Below are 22,723 nucleotides of genomic sequence, written 5' to 3'. Positions count from 1 at the left end.
TTGTCGATGTGTTTTGAACTAACAAGTGAGATTCATCATCAGGACAAGTTCAAGAATCAGATCATGGCTACATATTAAATAAGGAGAGCACACCTTCCAACGGCTAGGTTTGACTAAAAAATGCCTATATTAGACTAGACCACCAAACGACTATAATTGACCCAAAAATGGCTATATTTGACAATTTAAGTAAAATAATATTATTATGTTAAAAGGAATCTTATTTTAATTTTTATTTTAAGTAAAAAGTTAACCACTTATGAGACAAAAATCTAGGGAATATGATAAACTTGTTAACTTATATTATTAGTAATTGAATAATATTAATATTATATTATAGAATTATTCTTATTATTAATGGCTAGCATAACTATTTAATATAAACTAATTAGTAAAACACTAATTGATTAGTGTGTAAGAATTTAATATTAAGTAGAATAATATTGATTGTCCGCCCGAATGACTTCACCCGGGTCGCCACATGACTTCACCCGGCTCGCCCGAACGACTTCACCCAGCTCATCCGAATGACTTCACCCGGATTGCCCAACGACTTCACTTGGGTCACCCGTACGATTTCACCCGGGTCGCCTAATGACCTCACCCAGCTCTCCTGAACGACCTCACGTGAGTTTCTTGCTCGACGACCTTGCCCGAGTTTTGCCTGAAGGACCTCGTCCAAGTTTTCTGCACGAGTTTTTCGCCCAAGTTTCTCACTCGACTTTTCTGCACGAGTTTTTCGCCCAAGTTCCTTACCCGAGTTTCTCACCTGACTTTCTACACAAGTTTTTCACCCAAGTTCTGCTCGTCGTGCGAGCTCATCCACACACCACAGAATTCCTCAATCGAACTCCTGTTGGCTGAATGATGATGGCTTGTCTCCTCAAACGCTCCAATAATATATACAAGTGAGTGGTGGGTTATGTCACCCAGTCGACCCACGCCCAATGCCCAAGCCGACTTGTTCAACATGTTGCCTTCGCCCAAGTGGAGGGTCGGCTCGCCCAACTTGTGGGACCGCCCTCTCAACTCGCCCAACATCGTATAAACTCGCCCTTGGCTCGTTCACTTCACAATTTGCACGAGCTCCTCGCCCGTCCTTCGGATAGTGAAGGTGACCCGGACCACAGGTCCTTATACTTAAGGTTGAAGTTAAAATAAATAATAAAATCAAGAAAGTTAATGGAGATAAAAAAAATAAAGAAAGTTAGAGGAAAATAATTAAAAAAAAGAAGTTAGAGGACAATAGTAAAACTAAAAATAGTATGAAAATAATAATTAAAGGAAGTTAGAAGAAAATAAGAAAATAAAAACAAAATAATGAAGATTCAAAACAATAATTATAAAAAGAAATAAATAATTTCAAAGGAAAAAGATAATGAAAATCATCTTACAAAAAGCAAGCTGTGAAAAAAATCATCTTATGAATTCTAATGCTAAAATTATTTTATTTGTGACTAAATTCAGTAATATTGAGAATTTGATGTGTATGGATTTCTTTTACATTAGAATAAAAACCTTTCAAGGTTGAAAAGTCACCTCCATATTGCTAGAGCATTCATCTCTCCTACTGCCCCATTGCGGCTTGGAAGTTTGCAAGGAATAACATTATCCATTGAGCAGAGCCAGAAAGTTACCAATGAATCAAGAATATTTGTCAAGCATATAGAATCAAGGTTGGATATCATTCAATTGGAATTGAACTATGACGAAAATTAATTATAATTGTCTCAAATCTGGACACAAAAAGAGAGAGTGAATGGTACTGTAGTGTGGAAATTCATTTAAAATCATTATATTGGTTGGATAAATTCATGTGTTGATTGTATCAGGCATAGCCATCATATGAGACATCGATGAAAGTTGTATCGTATTCTGAAGAAGAACATATAACTAGATGGATGAATTGTAAATGGCATTGTGCTGACTTATCTCTTGTGCTTTTATTTCCTAAGGAACTAGTTAGTAGATAAGCCATCTAAGAGGATTATATGCCTATAGAATATTTAGAAGCTGTTGAATGTTTGGTCTATTAATTTTTTTAAAGTTTCAAAGCACTTAGTTTTCTTCAAAAAAATTTTAAGCTTTAAAGAAGCTTAGACTTGTGCGTTTAGTTATATTTATGGATTTTGTTGCTAACTGACAAATGCAACACTCAGTCAAAAATGACCTTTCGAAAAGCAAAACCAATTGGCAGAGTTACTTCAGTTTGATTAATTTAATTATAACGATGTTTGCTGTACAATTTCGTGTACTGGTTCGGTCCTGTACCAAGAATTGTTATTCCCCAGCCAGAGCTCATCAGGAAGCTGCTCTGCTGTAAATCTTGTCAGTACGAGAAGCCTGAACCGACACCCCAGTTGAGGCAACTCTCCGGCGATGGTCTTGCGAATTCCCGAGGAGAAAAATGGGCCCGACAAAGAAGACTTATCAGCCCTGCCTTCCATGCAGTAGTGTTGAAGGTCGGGTTTCTTACGCACTGGTTTTCCGGCAACAAATATGTAGTTTGTGAATGGATATTAAAGTAGGGGTTATATATGTTTATTTTTTAATAATTAATTTGTTAAAATTTAATGATGGGTATATACAGTCTCGCTCATTTAATGTTTATTACCAAATTATTTATTTTCAAGGTTAATTTTCTTTAGATTTTTAGATTTGAATGATCAATCTTGTCACTTGAATCTAACTTAGCAAACTTTTTTGGAAGAAACCATCAGCAAATCATTTTGGAGTAAGTGGTGGATTGTTTCGAAATTTTGTTTAAAATTATAATTCCATTTTATTAATAAATTTAGTTAAAAATTAAAATTTTATTTTATTAAAAAAAATTATATAAAATAATAACTTTAGTGTATTTTTTAAATATGTAAATAATTTTAATAAAATAATGGATTTAAAAATTATTTATTTTGTTACCTCTAGGTTTAATTAACATTATGTGTATTTTTTAAAATAATAAAAATATTGATTTTATTATAAATGTGAAGATAAATTTATTTATTTTTAATTTATTTTATTTAGTTAATTACTTTATAGTTTATATTTTATTTTTTGTATTAGTAAAATTAATACTGAAAATAGTTAAGTATGTGTATGTATGTATCTATGTAAGTAAAATTAACACTGGAATATATATATATATATATATATATATATATATATATATATATATATATATATATATATATATATATATATATATATATATATTATATATATATATATATATATATATATATATATATATATATATATATATGGGGTGATGTATTATGTAAAATATATTATATTTTACTTAATATATTTTCTTATTTCACTCTTTAATATTATGCAAAACCTATCATGTTTTCCATTATATCTATTTGAGATGAGGTGAGATATTATGCCAAACATGTTGGTGGGGAGAGATGTTATGCCAAACAGCAAAAGTTTTGCATAATGTTTAAGAATGGGGTGAGGAGAGATATTGAGCAAAAAATAAACATATGAGAATGAGGGTAGAAGTACAGGGATATAGGGTGGGTGTGGAGTGAATAACATAAAATCTTTTTGTATATTATTTAAGGGTGGAGGTGAGGGTAGATATTATGGGAAACATAATATGCTTGGCATATTCTATCTCCATCCACACTCTAAACATAACATCTCTCACCCCAAAAAACATGTTTTACCTAGCATCTCCCTTCACTCCACCCTTATATATTATGCAAAACATATTATGTTTGGCATACTATCTCCTCCCACCCAATATGTTTTTCATAGTATCTCACTTCATTTCCATCATAGATGTTATGTAAAAATACTATATTTCACATAATATCTCCTCTTACTCCTACTCTCACTCTGATATGTTTATATTTTACATAATATTTACACATATTTTCATTATTATCTTCAGACTAATAATTTTAAAAAGTTATAAACTGAAATTAAAATAAATAAAATAAATATGTTTTATATATATATATAGATTATTTAAAATTTTAAAATTAAATAATAAAATGATGTTTCAAATTAGTAATTACTACCGGATCCAACCTCATCTTTTAATATTTAAATTAATTATTATTTCAAAATTAAATTATTATTATTTAATTTGAGAATGATGTTTCGAATCAGTAACTACTCAAAGTAATAATATTTTTGTATATTTTTGGTTTGCAATTGATGTGTAGCAGTGGTGGAAAAAGTGACCAATTTCAAGATGATATAAAACTAGGGTAGTTGCACTCAATAGTGTAGAAAAGCAATGCTCCTCTGGTATTTTTGGATAAACAATCCGTCAATCATATCCATGGAGTCAGAAAATGAGTCAGTTATGGCGCTGGATGCACATGAATATTGTCAGCGGAATCTAACGTTAACATCACTCTTTTTCCTTCGGCCATTCTATGGTGCCAGTGATTGTGGCCAGCGCAGCGAATCTAACGTTAACATCACTCTTTTTCCTTCGGCCATTCTATGGTGCCAGTGATTGTGGCCAGCGCAGCGAATCTGTTAGACTAATTGGACCACTCAATCTCTTCTAGACTGCAGGAGCTACAGGTACTCGAACAGTACCGGAATCTCACTGGTGATGTCATCGCCAGAACTGCTTTTGATAGTAGCTACATGGATGGAAAACACATCTTCAACATGCAAACTGAGCAAGCGATTCTCGTTGCTGAAAGCTTCCGTAATTTCATTATGTATGTTTTGTTATATTTTGATAATAATAGTTTACACTGTATCAGAGTGTGTGTTCACATATGTGAACGTCATAAATGGATTGGGGATACATAGATTGGTTATCTTTATTGTAATGTAGAATTTTAGGATAGAGTAAAGTTATTTATTTAACTTCATATTTCCAAAATCACTAAGACTTATGTTCAGACTTGTGAACTTGTTTAGTATTGTTCGATGCAAAACACGTTCGATTGAGTATATTCATAAGGTTCATCAATGGGCTATTTCGTTTTAGGTTTTTACCTACCAGAAATAACTTGAAAGGCCGAAGGCTAGACCAAGAAATTCAGAGATCACTGAGACAAATAATCACAAATCGCAAAAACAATGCGATGGCGGGGAAAGTTGAGAACCCGTACGGAAAGGATCTTCTTGGCTTGATGATGGCAGCCAACAGTGATGACGTGGAGCAGCATTTGAGTATGTCATCTCAAGATATGGTTGATGAATGCAAGACTTTCTTCGTGGCTGGGCATGAAACAACATCTATTTTATTACCTTGGGCTGTCATTCACCTTGCCATGCACACTGACTGGCAGGATCTGGCCAGAAACGAAGTGCTGAGGTTATGTAACAATTCACCTCCCAATACCGAGGTTCTAAATCGCCTGAAAAGAGTAAGAATCAAAGCAATTACCCATTGGCTATGTTGCTGCAACGGTTCTCTTTTGTACTTTCCCCTGCGGTATACCCATGCACCTGCTCAAAATTTCACAATTCGCCCACAACACGGAGCGCAGCTTGTTATGCATAAATGATTATTTGTGTGAATATAAATGAAAAGGGGCCGCGAACCCTCCGATCTTCTTGTTAATCTCTGTGAATATGTGCTTTCATGTAAAAAAAAAATCCCACTTAATTATAAAATCACATTCTGTGCCCAGCATGTATTCTGTAAAGTAGATTGGCTAAACTGATCTGTCTCCAAGCTGGCACATGCTATACATAATAATAATAATACAGAAATTTTAAGGAAAACAATAACTTACGAACTCTGTCAAAAAGTAGTCTGCCTAAAGGACTCTGAAGAGCATAACACATTCAGTTTTAGAAAATTCTGATATATAATTCTAAAAATTAAACTTATTTTTAATTTTTCAGGTTCATCTTCATATCAGTACTGGTTCAATGAATGGTTGATGATAATATAGTAAAATCGTAAATTTGTTCATTCAGCTTCTAGCCAATCAACCATCGCCCATGATCCAATGGCAAGCTTTCATGCGAGCTGCTATAAACATGAAATATGCTGAAAGAACTAAAAGTATCTTTTAATGTAATAGTTTTATTCAACAAAGAAACTAAACTCAAAGAATAACATTCGTTAAATTGTTTAGCTTTATTAACGAAAAACAAAGAGTTACTAAAGATTTGAATCTATTCCACACATTTTTCTATAATAAATCTCAGCAATAAGTTGAGTGCCTTCAATTCAATTCAGTATAGTTATTTGTCCCCGTTCCAAGTCTCATTTTGATGGTGAATAAATGATTTTCAGATAAATATAGCTGTGCTCTTCCACATAAATTTGGTTCAGCTTGGCAAGCACCATCAAAGGAATCCCATGGGATAGCTCTGCTTATGTTGACCAAATTGATTTGTCTCTATGGGATATCTCTGTTTATATTGACCAAATTGATTTGTTTACCATTATTCATCTCAGTCTTCATAGGAAGAAGATCATAAATTCCCAATATCTTATCAACCAGAATATGGAAACCATTAAATTGACTTTATTTCTTGCAATCCAGATACCCAACAAAATAATAAAGGAACAATGAAAAGTTTAACTCCCTAACAGATATTCATGGAAAATAATAACACCTATTAAGACCATGAAAGTGCTTCTTGACCAAATTATCTACGATGGCGATTCTTTTAGAGTTCACACCAATTAAGTAACTTTGATTTTGTTAGAACCAAGTACCTTTCTCTAAGACTATATCTTCCATTTGATTCAAAGAACCACACTAATTCGCCTTGTTGTGAGAGAGCTTTATATATACTCTTCTTAAAGAATTTGTAAATCTATTCCATCCTTGTTCATTTGCTAGCCATCCTTGTTTCCATAAATTCCCATATGCATGATCAACAAAATGACTGAATACATTGCGACCTGAAGCATGAACCAACTCATTGAATTTTGGAGACAATCTGTGATCTAGTTGACTTCTTACTCAGAAGTTCACTCCCACACTTAATTAATTAAAAAATGTGATATCAACAAGCTTTTTATAAATTGAGTTATGATTTTCTAGACAGGCGGTATTGATTGATAAGCTATTTGTATTGGCTTCTGGTATTGTAAAAAATTTGATTTACATTTACAAATTAAAAAGTGAAAATTTGACTAATTAATAAAATGTCATATGAAGTAAATTATGGTTTTTTTTGGCATGAGTTAAGAATTTCCATAATAAAATGAGACTAAATCTAAATAGTAAAGTGGAATAAATCTCCATGCTTAAAAATCTTGTTTATGTATATATGTTTAGTTTACAAATTAATTTTTATAATTAATAAGAATTTAAAATAAAATTATAATTTAATTCATTTTTACATTTTTTTAATTTTAACAATATAAAATATATTTTGATACTTATTATGAAGTGATAACTATCAGCCACATGCCATTTAATTTATTTGGTTGTTTTAGATACTTTTAATTTTAAATTTTTATAACTAAAATTACACTACATTTTTTCGTTATGAATCTATAATTAAAAATTTTAATTAAAAAAAGGTCAATTACAATATATCTTTGTCCTATGAAATTTAAATGACGACATAATTTATAGTTTAAATTTTTTACTAAAAAATAATTCAAATTTATAATAATTTTGAAATTATAATAAAATATCTTAACTAAATATTTGTTTCATATCTTTTTTGTTTTAACGCAACTTCAAAAAAATGTTTGCATCATATTCTATCTCTCTCAACACTATAAATCTATATCAATTCTTTATAATATTATCTATATTTCATATAAGTTCAACATCCTTATATTAATAATATTTTTAAAAATCTTAAAAAAACACTCCTAATAGATATACTAGGTATATAATATTCCATAGCATTATATATATATATATAGATAATAGATGATTTGTAAATATATAGAGAAATGATTAGAAGTATAAGTTTTTATATGATTATTATTAAACATGAAATCTTGCAATATGATAGTTATTAATGTAAATCATCATCATCTTTTTATTTTTTGTAATATGCATAATGTAAATTCTTTTCTACGTAATTGTCTCTAATTTTATTAATAAAATCAAAATTGCAATATAATAAATTGAATTTAGTTGATTTATTTATTTAATTAGCTAACACTATGTTTATTATTATTATTATTATTTGATGTAATGTTTCACTATATTTCCCTCATATGGAACTAACATTTTTTTTAATTTAATTTTAAATCTAATGCCTTGTTGTTGTAATGCCCCACTACAACATCTTCCCCATACTAGATTGGAGTGTCTCTCAACGCAATCACTGTCATATTCTCAATATGCAAATCACCTATCCATTGAAGACATATATATATATATATATATATATATATATATATATATATATATATATCACTTGAAACAAAAAAATCTATGTATTAGAAATCCACAGAACAAATGCACCAATTCATCATATGTACATCAAAGAGCATAATGAGCAATAGAGACAAATAGTTTGGTCTGGAGCAGGCCATGATAGTAAAAATTTGGAATATTCTTATCTATACAATTTAGAATTATCTACTGGTATATAAATATAAGGTTTCGAGTAACTTGTTAACAAAAAAAAATTGCATTTCATTAAGTCTCAAGTCACAACCTTGAGATTTTGGACTATGCTGATATTAGAGCATTAAACTCATTGATGTCAAGGCCTGGAGGGAAATGCCTCCTAGATCTATACACCATGAACGATTACAACAAGATAACTATGGTTTTCAAGTTTCAGATCTTAGTGTGTAGTGCCACATCCTTCTTTGATTTGAGATAGACATTTTTCAGTTTTACTTTTACTTCTAAGGCGGATATTGTGACATACAACTTATTCCCTACGGACATCAAATATTTATGATTTTGTTATTATTTCATGTGATGATTACTCCGTTGATTTGGAGTAGCATCAGATGTGATATAGCCATGAAAATTGGTGGAGAGGCTAAAGCACATGAGATCTTCCAGACACAAAAATGGTTTGCATAGGTTGTACCGAGTTTGGGAGATATTAAATAATCAATATTTTTAATGGAGTTCCTAAGTCTAAACTTAAGAAAAAAAAATATTAATGGGTATTAGTATAAAACTGGGTTAGAAGGTTCCAAGAGTCATGGATCAAGCCAAATCTAATCTTATCCGTGGATTAGAGATTTAATCTCGATCATTGAAGGACCAACGAGAAAAATATAAGAGGAGGCTTGAGGGTCAATTGGAAGAAACGACGGAGTGATCAGTCATTTGATTTTCTAGAGCAGGGTTGCTAAGCAAAGTCGAATCATTGATCACCAACAAGGGGCAATGAGTACTAGACAGAGAGGCAGAGATAGTGCTGAGACACCAGCGTAGAGGCATAAAGCAAGATGTAGTAGCTAGAGAAGACCACGCAGAGACCAGCAGAGGCAGCACAGAGGCCAGAGGGTCTACGCTATCTAGGCAAAGGGTCCTAGAGGAGCATAGTGCCTCAGAGGGTTGTTGAAGAGTAGAAGGTGGCTAACGCAGTGCTTCATAGTTGCTAGAGAGGGTTTCGTGGGATAGGTTTTCTGAATACATGTTTCTGAATAGAGAGATATTGCTACCGGTTGTTTTTCTCTGTCAGGTGAGCTAGTTTGGCACCTAGTTGTAATCAAGGAAATACTGCATAATAATAAACCCTTAGAACAGTTGCACCAGTTTTCCCACATTGGGTTTTTCCGGAGAAATTTGTCCAAAAATAATGGTGTCACTTGTGCGTTTGTTTTCTTTTAGATGATGATCTGTAGATGTTGAGACTATATTGTGTTTATTTTGTTATTTTTATGTTTTAAATAACTTGTTCGAATTTAAACAAGTAGAATAAATAAACGAGAAGAATATAGATTAAATTTCTAACGGATAGATGTAGAAATTTCAACATGGTATCAAAGCATGGTTGCAGATCACAGGAGAGCTAAAGGCATTAGCTAAGCAGACAATTTGCAACATAATTAGTTGTCCCAAGTGAAAAAAAGTGTTCCTTGCGTAAAGCGACAAAAGAAGGGTTGATGCAGAGGGACTATGTCATCATTTCAGGCTAGAGAGAAGCTAGCATAGAGGCTGAGGAGGGCATAAATAGGCTCACGTAGAGACCAAGAGGGTTGACGCAGTTGACTGAGGAAGTTGTTTTGCTAGTGTCAAGATTGTGCAGAGCCTAGAGGGTCAGTCCTTCAATAGTTGGGGCATAGGAAGTTGTGGGCAGTTTGTGAGAGTGAAGTTGGTGGGGTACTGTGGGCAGAACAATACCTAATAAGGAAAAACCAAGGTAGAGGGATTTGCTATCGAGGCAGATTTCTAGCAAAGGAATCCGGATCAATGTCACAGGTGCACAGAATATTTGAGAGGTCCAACTTGACGTTTGGTAGGAGGATTTATAGAAGGGAAATCATGACTCAGAGGGAGTCTAGTAGAGAACTTCCAGGTGGGAAGTAGAGAGACTCAGCAAGAGTCAAAGAGAGAACTTCCAAATGAAGTAGAGAGACACAGTAGGAGGCGAAGAGAGAAATTCCGGAGGGAAGTAAAGAGATTTAGAGGAGTAGAAAAAAGAGCAGAGATATGGCCATGAATGGGTTGAGGGATCAGGACAGGCTTGATGGGGCATCCAAATTTGTGGTCTGGAAGGCTAGGATCCTGTACATTCTAGGTAGACATCACATCAAATCCTTTGCCTTGAGAACAATGGCGATTTGAGGTTAACCGCCTAAAAATGAAAATTTCGAGGAGGGAATGGCCAAGGTGAAATGCATCATCCTTGATGGGATCAAGGATCATGTGGTCCAACATATTACTGAGAAGGATACAGAAAACGAAATGTGGGACACCTTGAAGACGTTGTACCATCATACTTCTGTGCAGAGGAATATGTTACTTGAGAATCACCTGCGGTCATACCAAATGCAGAAGGGGGAGCAGAAATATCACTTCCTCGGTTAGTTGAAGAAGATCCGGGACCAACTGACTTCCAAAAGAGCCATGCCAGATCAAGAGTACATGGTGAGGACCACACTAAATGCAGTCTTCGAGGAGTGGGAGACATTTTTCCAGAGCATATTGGGTGGGGCGAGTCTTCGAGATTGGGAAGAACTGTGGGCGACTCTTCACCAAGAAGAGATCAGACGGGTGAGCAAGAAAGGAAGTAGTAGCAAAGGAGTCTGGATTAAGAATGAAGAGGAAGAGGATGTAGCTCTAGTAGCTGCGAGAAAGTAGGGGAAGAGGAAGAATAAGGACTTCTCCAAGGTCAAGTACTTCCACAGTGGGGAACTGGGTTATTATGTGAACCAGTGTCCGAGGAAGAAGAACAAGGGAGAGGCGTCTGACTCTAAGGCAGTGTTAGCGAAGGTAGAGAAGGAGGTCAGGGAGGATGACGATGGTGCTATGAGTGCTCATGTACCTCTAAAGAAGAGGTGGGGAGACATTGAGATGTAGTCAAGAAGACTACAGGCAATGAGGGACAGGATCCTTGAGGTACCCAACCTCTTGGATTATACCTTGCTATGGGAGCCCTGAAGAGAGAGTAGCAGGACTGGTGGATGTCGGTAGATACGGATGCGGATGAAGCGGCAGAGAGTACTATAGTGCACGAGTTCACGGCAAGCGCAAGGCAAGCAGGTTGCAACAATGCAAGAGGCATGGAGAGTGTTGCACTAGTGCAGGATGGCACAGAGGTGTGCAATGGTGTGAGATGTAGGGAGTTGTTGCAGCAGCACAGAGATCAGTACAGGGAGCATTTGTTAGCAGCAGAGGGAGCTTCAGCATCGAGAGTGTTTCTAGCCTGACAGGGATGTCAGAAGTTGGGTGGATCAGTTACTTACTTCTCAGTAACAGAGTTGCAGTGCATTAGCAGTATGCTATAGCATGATGCAGCATGATGAGAGGGTTCTATAGTGTAGATGTAGTGTTGGGAGGATGGACTAGCAACAACACGGATGTAGAGGGAGTTGTCATATGGATGCAACAGTGGCAGTGGTAGGGACATGGGCAACAGTATAGAATGCAGTAGTACAGAGGATGTTAGGTAGGGAGGGATAGCATCAGCACAGGTATCAGTGTCATATAATCAAAGTGATACTTAGTGAGTATTACTAGAGCATAGTCCTCACTAAGAGGGAGTGTTTATTTAGTGTAGTGTAGGATGTTCTCTAGCCATGAAAATTAGTGGAGAGGCTAAAGAACATGATATCTCTAAGACCCAGAAATGGTTTGGATAGATTGTACCCAGTCTGGGAGATATTAAAATAATTAATATTTTTAATGGGGTTCCTATAGGAAAAATAAAATATTAATGGGTATTAATATAAATCTATGTTAGAAGGTTCCAAAAGTCATGGATCAAACCAAATCTAGTCTTAGTCGTTGATTATAGATTTAATCTCGGTTGTTGAAGGACAAACGAGAAAAGTATAAGAGGAGGCTTGAGGGTCAGTTGGAAGAAACACTAGAGTGATCAGTCATTTGATTTGCTAGAGTGGGTTTGTTAAGCAAAGTCAAATCGGTGATCAAAAACGAGGAGTAGTGAGTACTAGACAGAGAGGTAGAGATAGTGTCGAGAGACTAGCATAGAGGTAGAGAGTGAGATGCAGTAGCTAGAGTAGGCCACGCAGAGCCCAGGAGAGACAATGCAGAGGCCAGAGGGCCTGCATCATCCACGGAGAGGGATGCAGGAGTGATGCAGAGGGTCCCAGAGGTTGCGCAGTGCCTCATAGGAATGACGCAGAGGGTTCTGAGGTTGACGCAATCCTTCAGAGTTTCTCGAGAGGGTTTTGTGGGACAGGTTTTCTAAATACCTATTTCCAAATAGAGAGGTATTACTGTCGGTTGTTTTTCTCTGTCGGGTGACCCAGTTTAGCACCCAGTTGTACTCAAGGAAATATTGTATAATAATAAACCCTCATAATAGTTGCACCGGGTTTCCTACATTAGGCTTTTCCCACTACATTTGTCCAAAAATAATGGTGTCACTTGTGTGTTTGTTTTCTTTCAACTGATGATCTGTAGATGTCGAGACTGTATTGTGTTTATTTCGTTATTTATATGGTTTAAATAACTTGTTTGAATTTAAACAAGTAGAAGAAATAAACCATAAGAATACAGATTAAATTTCTAACGGATAGACTTACAAATTTCAATAAACTCAAGATGTGCTTACTTTCATTTCCAATCTAAGCAATGTTGATAATCGGGATAGTACATGATATCGATGATTTTTATGTTGTTTATCATGCATATATTGTGATGATTGATCTTTATGATTAGATGCTATTGATAATTGTCTATGTGTAGTGGGAGACCAAAGTGGCACGTAGGCATGTGAGGGGATAATGATCTTGGTTTCGTTATTCGATACAATTGATGTTGAAAAATAATATATCTATATATATATATATATATCTATATATATATATATATATATATATATATATATATATATATATAGATATATATATATATATATACATATACATATACATATACATATACATATACATATACATATACATATACACACACACACACACCATACTTATGATAGACCGATGGTTGCAAGTGCAGCTTATGTGCTTTTGGAATGACTCACATATGGGTAATTAGATTTTATGGGTTGGCATCAATATCCCTAACCCCAACCACTGACACTCTAGTTGCGCCTTGGGTTGTAAGGCTAGGAACCTTCACATTGAAGTTGCATTATGTCGTGAAGGTTGGAAAACAAATTTGGTCACTCATAGGTATCATTGAGGTGCACACACCAAAAGGGACACCTTTATCCTAAGTTGCCATTAGTCTAACTATAAGGGGAAACCCTAAAGCTAATCATTGTCTGCATCGTCATGCCTGAGTTCCCCTCAATTAGTCACATAAACTTGAAAGGAAAGTGTTGTGGCACCTTTGAAACATTATGAGGAAGTTCTTAAAGGAAAAAATAGATTTGGAAAAAATGGTATCTAGATACTTTAAGGGAAAGTGTTGTCGCACCTTTAGAGCAATACAAAAAAGTTCTTGAAGTATACATCTCACTTGACACCTTTCGTTCTTGAAGTATACAACTGACTTGACACCTTTCGTATTAAGAAATAGAAAAGTAAATTGAATTTCAAATTTATAATCCAACATATTAAATTTGAGAAATACATTTAAAATTAAAATTAGAATAAAATATTATTTAAAAAATAAAATAAAAAAACTTAGAAATAGGATGTTGGGATAGAAACATAGAGAAATTTAGAAAAATCATAGTGAAACAATTTAAACTCGATTAAGTATTCTAACTATCCTAAAACATATATAGAATATTCTAAAGTCAGCAATAATTAGAATAAAATGTTGAGTTGATCCTAGCATTAAAAAGAAGTGGTGTGTATGAAATAAAAAAAGAAACACAATTTGGATTTATGAAATATTATATTCATGAGAAATCTCTTTGTCAAAGAAGCATATAATTGAAATAAAAACATTAAGAAAGGAATTTAGATAAAGAAACAATATAATATAGGAAGTAAAAGTAATAATAAAACAAACAGATTTAGAAGAATATAGATAAAATAATAGAACTTTGAAGAATAAATAAAATATAGAAAATTTAAAAAAAAATAGCAAAATAAAGAAATTAGAAAATTAATAATAGAAGAAGGGAAGTTAAAATAAATAATAAAATTAAGTTAAAAGAAATAATAAAATAAGGAAAGTGAAAGGAAAATAAGAAAACTTAGAGGAAAATAATAAAACCAAAGAAAATAATAAAATAAGAGAATAAAGGCTAGAAAATAAAACAAAACAATGGAGATTCAAAGCAATAATAATAAAAGGAAATGAATAATTTCATAGGAGACCAAGGGATGATGAAAATCATCTATAAAAAAAGATCTAGCTATGAAAGACTCATCTTATAAATTCTAATGCTAGAAATGCTTTATTTCCTAGTAAATTCAGTTATATTGAAAGTTGGATGTGTATGGATTTATTTTACATTAAAGTGGAAACCTTTCACCCTTGACAAGTCTCCTTTTATTCCATTGCAACTTGGGAGTCCATGAAAAAGAACATTATCCACTGAACAGACTAAAAAGTTACCAATGAATCAACAATATTAGTCAAACCTATACAATCAAGAATCAAGATTGGATTCCCATGCTAGGAAAATAGCTATGAGTTGGAGACTGGAGGCCAGATTGGAAGCCATAGAATACGAGCTTCTCAACAATAGAGAAATAATCTTCAGTCACATTAAGAGGGAGGGCAACAAGGTCACCGACCTCCTAGCCAATGTGGGGGTAGAAAGTAATCACACCTTACTCACAGGAACTCTAGACATAATACCGAATCATGATCAAATACAGGAATGCAATCAGCTGGTCCAAACAGAGGCTGCACCCCCGGATGCGGGTGATTCGAACTGCAATTAGTGTGATGGGACTGGGGTGGGCGAAGCAGCGAAGCCACCTGCCAGCCAGGATCATCGGACAAAAGGCCATGTGGGAGGAGAAGCGCCTGCAGGTGGGTGTCATTAAGGGCAAAGGAATGTCTGAAACAAGCATTAATATGTCGTCCCGATTCGCATGCGAAGTTGGATATCAGTCTTCGGCTCCCATGAATGCCATAGTTATGGCGGGAGAGTATCGAGGAGGTGGGAATTGTTTATTAGCCGGCCTCAGCCATGGCTATATGTTGTTGTGTTTCATGCTATTTTGGATGGTTATGGGTTCTGCAGGTGCTTGGGTTTCGTGGGGGTCAAGCTTTGGTTCTTTTCAGCAGCCCGCACCTGAGGTGGTGGGCTCACAAACGCAAACTAGTGCACTATCTGAGCATGGTATTCCCTCTATTGTTCGTGGCATTCCCTTTGCTATTAGTGGTATTCCCTCTGATGTTCATGGCACTCCCTCTGTTGTTAGTGGTATTCCCTCTGTTGTTCATGGCATTCCCTCTGCTGTTCGTGGCATTCCCTCCGATGTTCGTGGTATTCCCTCTACAATGTCGAGGCCCCGCCAGAGAATGCTCAGCCACAGAGGCTTAGGATGGGGCAACCCTTCTCGCCCATCCTCGGGGTCTGTTGCCATGAGTCAGGATCCTCGACCTCGATGTGGAAATGAGGGCATTCTGAGGCCCAATCAATTCCTCGAACCAAGCTCTCCAGGTTCTTCGAATTTGCCCTCCTTTGGCTCTGCTATTTTTACTTTCAATTTCTCCCTTAATCACCCTCGGATCACGGCTCACATCTCTATCCTCTTTCTAGAGGAAGCTGTTAGGCCCCTATACTACTAGTGTAACCCCTTATTGTTATTAGTATAACCCACTTATTATATTGATGTACCCATGTAGTGCCCATATTGTTACTATTATGCCACATAGAAGCCCACCATTGTTACTGTTCTGCCCTACAATATTATTGTTATGTAGGCTTTGATTGTATTGGGACCACTTAGACTCCTATATATAGAAAGGAGGTATTTTCATTTGTATCATCCAAGAATTGTTCATTTATGTAATGTAAAGGAGGTTGCCCCCTCGAAGAGGCTGAATTCTAAGGCGTGGATCTCTCTTTTCTATCTTTTTGTGAGCTGGTTTCATAACATTTGGTATCAGAGCTTTGGATTCTAGGGTTTCGCTGCTCCAAACAGGTCATCGTGGAATTTTCGCTATAACTTTTTTTCTGTGATGTTTCAGAAGTCGCAAAAAAAAACCCATTTGAGAAGAATTGATGCTGAACCTTGGGTCCGAATTTCAGAACTTTTTGCGCGATATTTTCGGAGATATGATCTGCGGAAGTTGGTCTTTTTGCAGACTCCTGAATTACACTCAAAACAGGTGACCTAGGGAAAATCATCATAACTTTCTTTCTGAGCATCGGATTGAAATTTCGTAAGAAGGTACAGAAAGAGGACGGACTGTAGTTTCTTTTTATATATTTTTTAGAGTCAAAGGTTAAAACAGTGACACGTGGCACTTCATACAAGTTCGCTCTACTGAACTAGTCTATAATCAGGTCACTGCAGGAGATTGTGCATAACTTTTTCTTGGAGAATCCAATTTGGATCAGAATTGTGGCATTGGAAAGAGGACACAGAGGGCTACTACAGATCACAAGTTTAGAAATTAAAGATACGAAAGTACAGAGTTACAGTCGTTTCAAGGTAGAGCTCCTAAAATCAAGAAAAAGCAAGATGAGGAAGTTTGATGGCAAGGATCCGGTAAATTGGATACTTCATATGGAGCAATATTTTGATATACATGGTGTACAACTGTTACAAAAGGTATGTATTGCATCTTCATATTTGGAACCAGATCAATTTTTATGGTACAAAGGGCTTTGTTCTCGTAAAAAACTTGTTACGTGGTCAATTTTCACGGAGGAAATGATAGCACATTATGAGGATATAAAGAGCAACACCTTCTTTAGAGCAACACCACAACAATTGGAAAGAGTAAAAGGGCTTTGTGACATAATGGAAAGCAAAATTATGGAAACCAGGAAGCATACCCCTCACAACTATAAAGATGGAAGTGTTGTTTCTCCCAGCCTTCCACAACCTACAAGGGTTACACCACAACAATTGGAAGAAAAAAGAGAAAAAGGGCTTTGTTACAATTGTGATAGCAAATGCACTAAAGGTCATAGGTGTGCTGAGAAGAAGTTATTTTACATAGAATATGAAGAGGAGGAAGAAAAGGATCAAGAAACATCAAAAGAAGAGGATATACGTCAAGACACCACCCCAGAGAAAGAAGAAATGAATCAGACCATATCTTGTAAAGCATTGGCAAGAATTACCACTCCTCAAACTCTCAAGATAGAAGGAAATATCAAGAAGAAAAATATGCAAGAAGTGAAAGATCACATCGAGAAAGAAGAAATGAATCCAACCATATCTTGTAATTCAATGGATGAAATTACCACTCCTCAAACTATCAAGATAGAAGGACACATCAAGAAAAAAAATGTTCAAGAAGTGAAAGATCACATCGAGCATCAAGAAATGAATCCGACCATATCTTGTAAAGGACTGGAAGAAATTACCACTCCTCAAAAGATAGAAGGACATATCAAGAAGAAAAAGGTTCAAGTAGAGAAAGATCATATCGAGCATCAACAGCAAGTTCTCCAACTTTTAAAGGATAACGCCACTTCGGTGCAAAATCAAATGAAACAACAGGTAGATCAACATTGTAGTGAAAAATGTTTTGATGTGAGTGATTGGGTATTTTTACTGCTAGATCTCAAGCAAGCTATTTATGAGAAGGAAATGTTGGCAATAGTACATGCACTTAAAAAATGGCGACCTTACCGAAGGGGAAGACGCTTCAAGGATGAGGATGTGGAAGCATTGTTTTGTGCTATTTATATTATCCAACCAAATTGGATAAACGAAGCAACGGATGAATGGAAGAAGAACGAAGAAGTATGGCCACTTATTCAAAAGTCGCAAAAGATCCCAATTCAAGCAATATTGCCAGAAATTGAAGAGGAAGGAAAAATCATATTGGAACCTGGAGCAGTCACAGAAACAAGAACCAGACAGCTACGAAATTGATCAATTTCAGAGTATCTCATCAAGTGGAAGAACTTACCCGCTGAATATTCCACATGGGAGGACAAGAATTTTATATAGAAGCATCAAGAACTACTCAAGCGTTGAGGACAACGCTTTTTGAAGGAGAGGGGCATGTTAGGCCCCTATACTACTAGTGTAACCCCTTATTGTTATTAGTATAACCCACTTATTATATTGATGTACCCATGTAGTGCCCATATTGTTACTATTATGCCACATAGAAGCCCACCATTGTTACTGTTCTGCCCTACAATATTATTGTTATGTAGGCTTTGATTGTATTGGGACCACTTAGACTCCTATATATAGAAAGGAGGTATTTTCATTTGTATCATCCAAGAATTGTTCATTTATGTAATGTAAAGGAGGTTGCCCCCTCGAAGAGGCTGAATTCTAAGGCGTGGATCTTTCTTTTCTATCTTTTCTTGAGCTGGTTTCATAACATTTGGTATCAGAGCCCAATACGAGGGCGATACCAGTGCCCCAATGACACTCACAGAGGATGAATAGGATGTGGGTGACCCCAATACTCCAAAGCCAACGGTTGATATGCAGCTCGGGATGGCTCCGCCGGCAAGCGCTGTCAATGTTAATCCTATGGCTCCTGCTCCTCCAGAAATGCATGATAATGCAGCGGCCCAAGCTCAGGACCTGAATGCAGGGGGTTGGTGCAGGATCGTGGAGGAGTCACCTGACGAGTAATCCAGCGTTGTAGCTGCTCAACCGGTTTTTGCGGCCCAGTTATAAAGGTTTTTTGGCTCAATGCGTCAAATTATGTCTCAGTTACTGTGTCGAGATCAATTTCCAGTTTCAGTTGTGTTTGTATGTTGTTTCTGTTGTGTATGTATGTGTATGTTGTTTGTGTTATTTTGGATCCCTTGCGTGGGAAATTTCATCCAATTTCTCAGTTTTGGACAATGTCTGGCTCAAACGGCCTTACTCTCAGGCTAGTTGGTTCACCATGCTCAGCTTGCTGTAATTTTACTCTTTTACTGTGAATAATAGATTAGACTTACTTAGCAAAAAAAAATAAAAAATCAAGATTGGATATCCTTCCACTGGAATTGAACTATGACAATAATTAATTACAATGGTCTCACATCTGGACACGATGTGACACAAAAAAAGAGAGTGAATGGTATTGTATTGTGGAAATTCATTTAAAATCATTATATTGGTGGGATAAAGTCACAAAAAAGAGAGTGAATGGTATTGTATGGTGGAAATTCATTTAAAATCATTATATTGGTTGGATAAGTTCATATAGGTTGATCGTATGAGGGCTAGCCATCAGATGAGCCATCAATGAAATATATATCGTATTCTAAATAAAGACATATAACTAGAGGGATGAATTTTAAATGGCATTGTGCTGACTTATCTCTTATGCTTTTATTTCACAAAGAATTAGTTAGTAGATAAGCCATCAAAGAGGATTGCATGCCTAATAATATTTAGTATTTGTTGATTATTTGGTCTATTTATTTTTTGAAAGTTTCAAAGCACTTAGCTTTTTTCAATTTTTTTTAAGATTCAAAGGATCTTAGACTTGTGCATTTAGTTATATTTATGGATTTTGTTTCCAACTCGCCAATACAAAACTCAGTCAAAGAAACCAAAACCTAAAGGAAAAATCCAAATTGGAGACTTACTTCATTAGTTGAAGTTGGAACAATCATATTTCACTGTGATAAATTTAATTATAAATGTTCAAAAAATAATTGTTTGAATGACTGTTTTCCTATTGGGGTGATTTTTTTTAACAATCTTTGCACCAATAGTTGACAATTTCCCAAGCCAGAGCTCATCAGGGAGCTTCTCTACTCTAAATCCGGTCAGTACGAGAAGCCTGAACCGAAACCCCACTTGAGGTAACTCTCCGGTGATGGTTGCAATTTCCCAAGGAGAAAAATGGGCCCAACAAAGAAGATGTTGGGTGTGGAGCATGATTATTTAGAGGTCTTTGTTTCAGCCGGATGTATACCCCAGGTAGTTTGTACACCCCTCCACGTGGGGGGTTGCAGGGGGGACTTGTCCCCCTCGCGGGGGTTCGGGGGGGCCCATCAGGCCAGCAGTCCCCTGGCGGGGGTTTCGAGGGCAGTGCCCCCAAAGCTAAAAATAAATGTAAAATTGCCTTGTAAAAATATAGTAATTTCTAGTCAATCTGGGCTGTTCATTAGGCAGATGATTTGACAGTAGAAATTATGTTTAGTTTAGGTTTTTTTACCTTAAAAGGAAACCCCTCTCTTTGTATGAGGGCATTGTATTGAGGCTGTGTAATAGGTGTGAATTCTCTGAGTGAGAAACAGAGAGGTGAGACTGTGAGAGAAAACAGAGGATATTATAGCAGATCTGTTGTAGGTTGTGTCTCTTCATTTTGTTGGATAATAGAAAGGAAGGACTGGCTGTTCGGGGTGGACATAGCCCAAACTGGGTGAACCACGTATATTTGTGTCTCTCTAGTTTTATGCATTTTCTTTGTTTATATTTATGCAATATTCTATGTGTTCCATTTCTTTGTAATATATAATTTTCTAACAACTGGTATCAGAGCGAAGAGGTCTATTTGGCTAATAAACTCGCAGGAAAGAAGGGTTCCTCGTTCGAGTGGGTGCAATGGTGGAAGATGGTAAGTTTATGGTCGAGAAATTTAACGGCCAAAACTTCTCGCTGTGGAAGATGCAGATGGAAGATTATCTGTATCAGAAAGATCTGTACCTACCATTGGGCGAAAAAACAAAGATGCTGATAGGTATGACAGATGAAGAATGGAACCTTCTCGATAGAAAGGCACTCGGAACAGTACGGCTGTGCCTCGCAGCATCGGTCACCTTCAACATTTCGATGGAAATAACAACAGAAGGTTTGATTAAGGCATTGGCGAAACTATATGAAAATCCCTCGGCCTCAAACAAGGTATTTCTTATGAAACGATTATTTAATATGAAGATGTCGAAAGGTGGATCTGTTGCAGACAATTTAAATGAATTTAATACTGTTACAAGTCAGTTAAGTTCTGTAGGGGTAAACTTTGATGGTGAAGTTAGAGCTATGTTATTCTTGTGCTCATTGCCAGAAAGTTGGAATGGTTTAGTAATGGCCATTAGTAACTCTGTTTCTGGATCTAGTACTATAAAGATTGATGATGTTGTCGGTGCTATCCTTACCGAGGAAATGTGACGAAAAAGCTCTAGTGAGACATCGGGTAATGCTTTAAGTGCAGAGTCTAGGGGAAGAAAAATCGAAAGAAGAAAGAGCTCAGGATATCGTAGTAAATCAAGGAAAGGCAGATCCAAGTCCAGATCGGGGATCGTCTGCTGGAAATGCAGAAAGAAAGGACACGTAAAAAAAGACTGTAGATCTCGGAAGGGAAGAGAAGGAGATGCACAGGAAGAAAACAATCATGAAGCAAATGTGACATGTGAGGTGTTACAAGATGCTTTGGTTCTTTCTTTCGAAAATATTACTGATTCCTGGGTGGTAGATTTAGGGGCCTCATTCCATGCCACACCTGATAAGAAATATTTTCATGACTATGTTCAAGGATATTTTAGACAAGTCTGTTTGGATGATGATAAACCCTGTAAAATTGTTGGAATGTGTAAGATTTTTGTAAAACAGCAGAATGGAAACCAATGGCTACTAAAGTAGGTAAGGCATGTTCCAGATCTGAAGAAAAATCTAATTTCAACAGGGTAGTTAGGTGGTGAAGGATGTGTGACAACTTTCACAGATAAAGCTTGGAAGGTCACCAAAGGAGCCCTGGTAATAGAAAAAAGCAAAAAGGTTGGTACATTGTATTTATGCAATGGCATTTCTAACTCTGTTAATGGTTTAACTTCCAAAGGAGTAAATGCAGCATTATGGCATCATAGGCTTAGACACATGAGTGAGAAGGGGATGAAGATTCTTCACTCAAGGAATATGTTTTCGGGTTTGAAGAATGTTGATTTGGACTTCTGTGAGAATTGCATTTATGGAGAACAGAAGAGTCATATTTCTCAGAGTTGGGAAAGAAAAAAAGAGCAAAAAATTAGAGCTTGTGCATATAGATGTATGGGGACCTGCTCAGGTATCATATCTCGGTGGCTCTCGTTATTATGTTACTTTTATTGATGATGCAACTAGAAAAGCTTGGATTTATTGTATAAATCAGATGTATTTGATACTTTCAAGAAATGGAAAGCTTTGGTTGAGATT

General features: G+C 35.8%; 1 pseudogene; it reads left to right on the top strand.

The window, feature by feature from the left end:
• The first annotated feature begins 594 nt into the window (after positions 1-594).
• Positions 595-22,723, top strand: part of LOC149203661 (cytochrome P450 CYP72A616-like) — a 38,708-nt pseudogene continuing 16,579 nt past the window's right edge.

The sequence above is a fragment of the Pinus tabuliformis genome, chromosome 2_1 (genome assembly GCF_031772625.1).
Source record: "Pinus tabuliformis cultivar Carrire ecotype Pingquan chromosome 2_1, CPIR1, whole genome shotgun sequence".
In the NCBI taxonomy this organism is placed as follows: domain Eukaryota; kingdom Viridiplantae; phylum Streptophyta; class Pinopsida; order Pinales; family Pinaceae; genus Pinus; species Pinus tabuliformis.
Note: the sequence above shows the minus strand (reverse complement) of the source record. Positions and strands in the feature narration are given on the sequence as shown.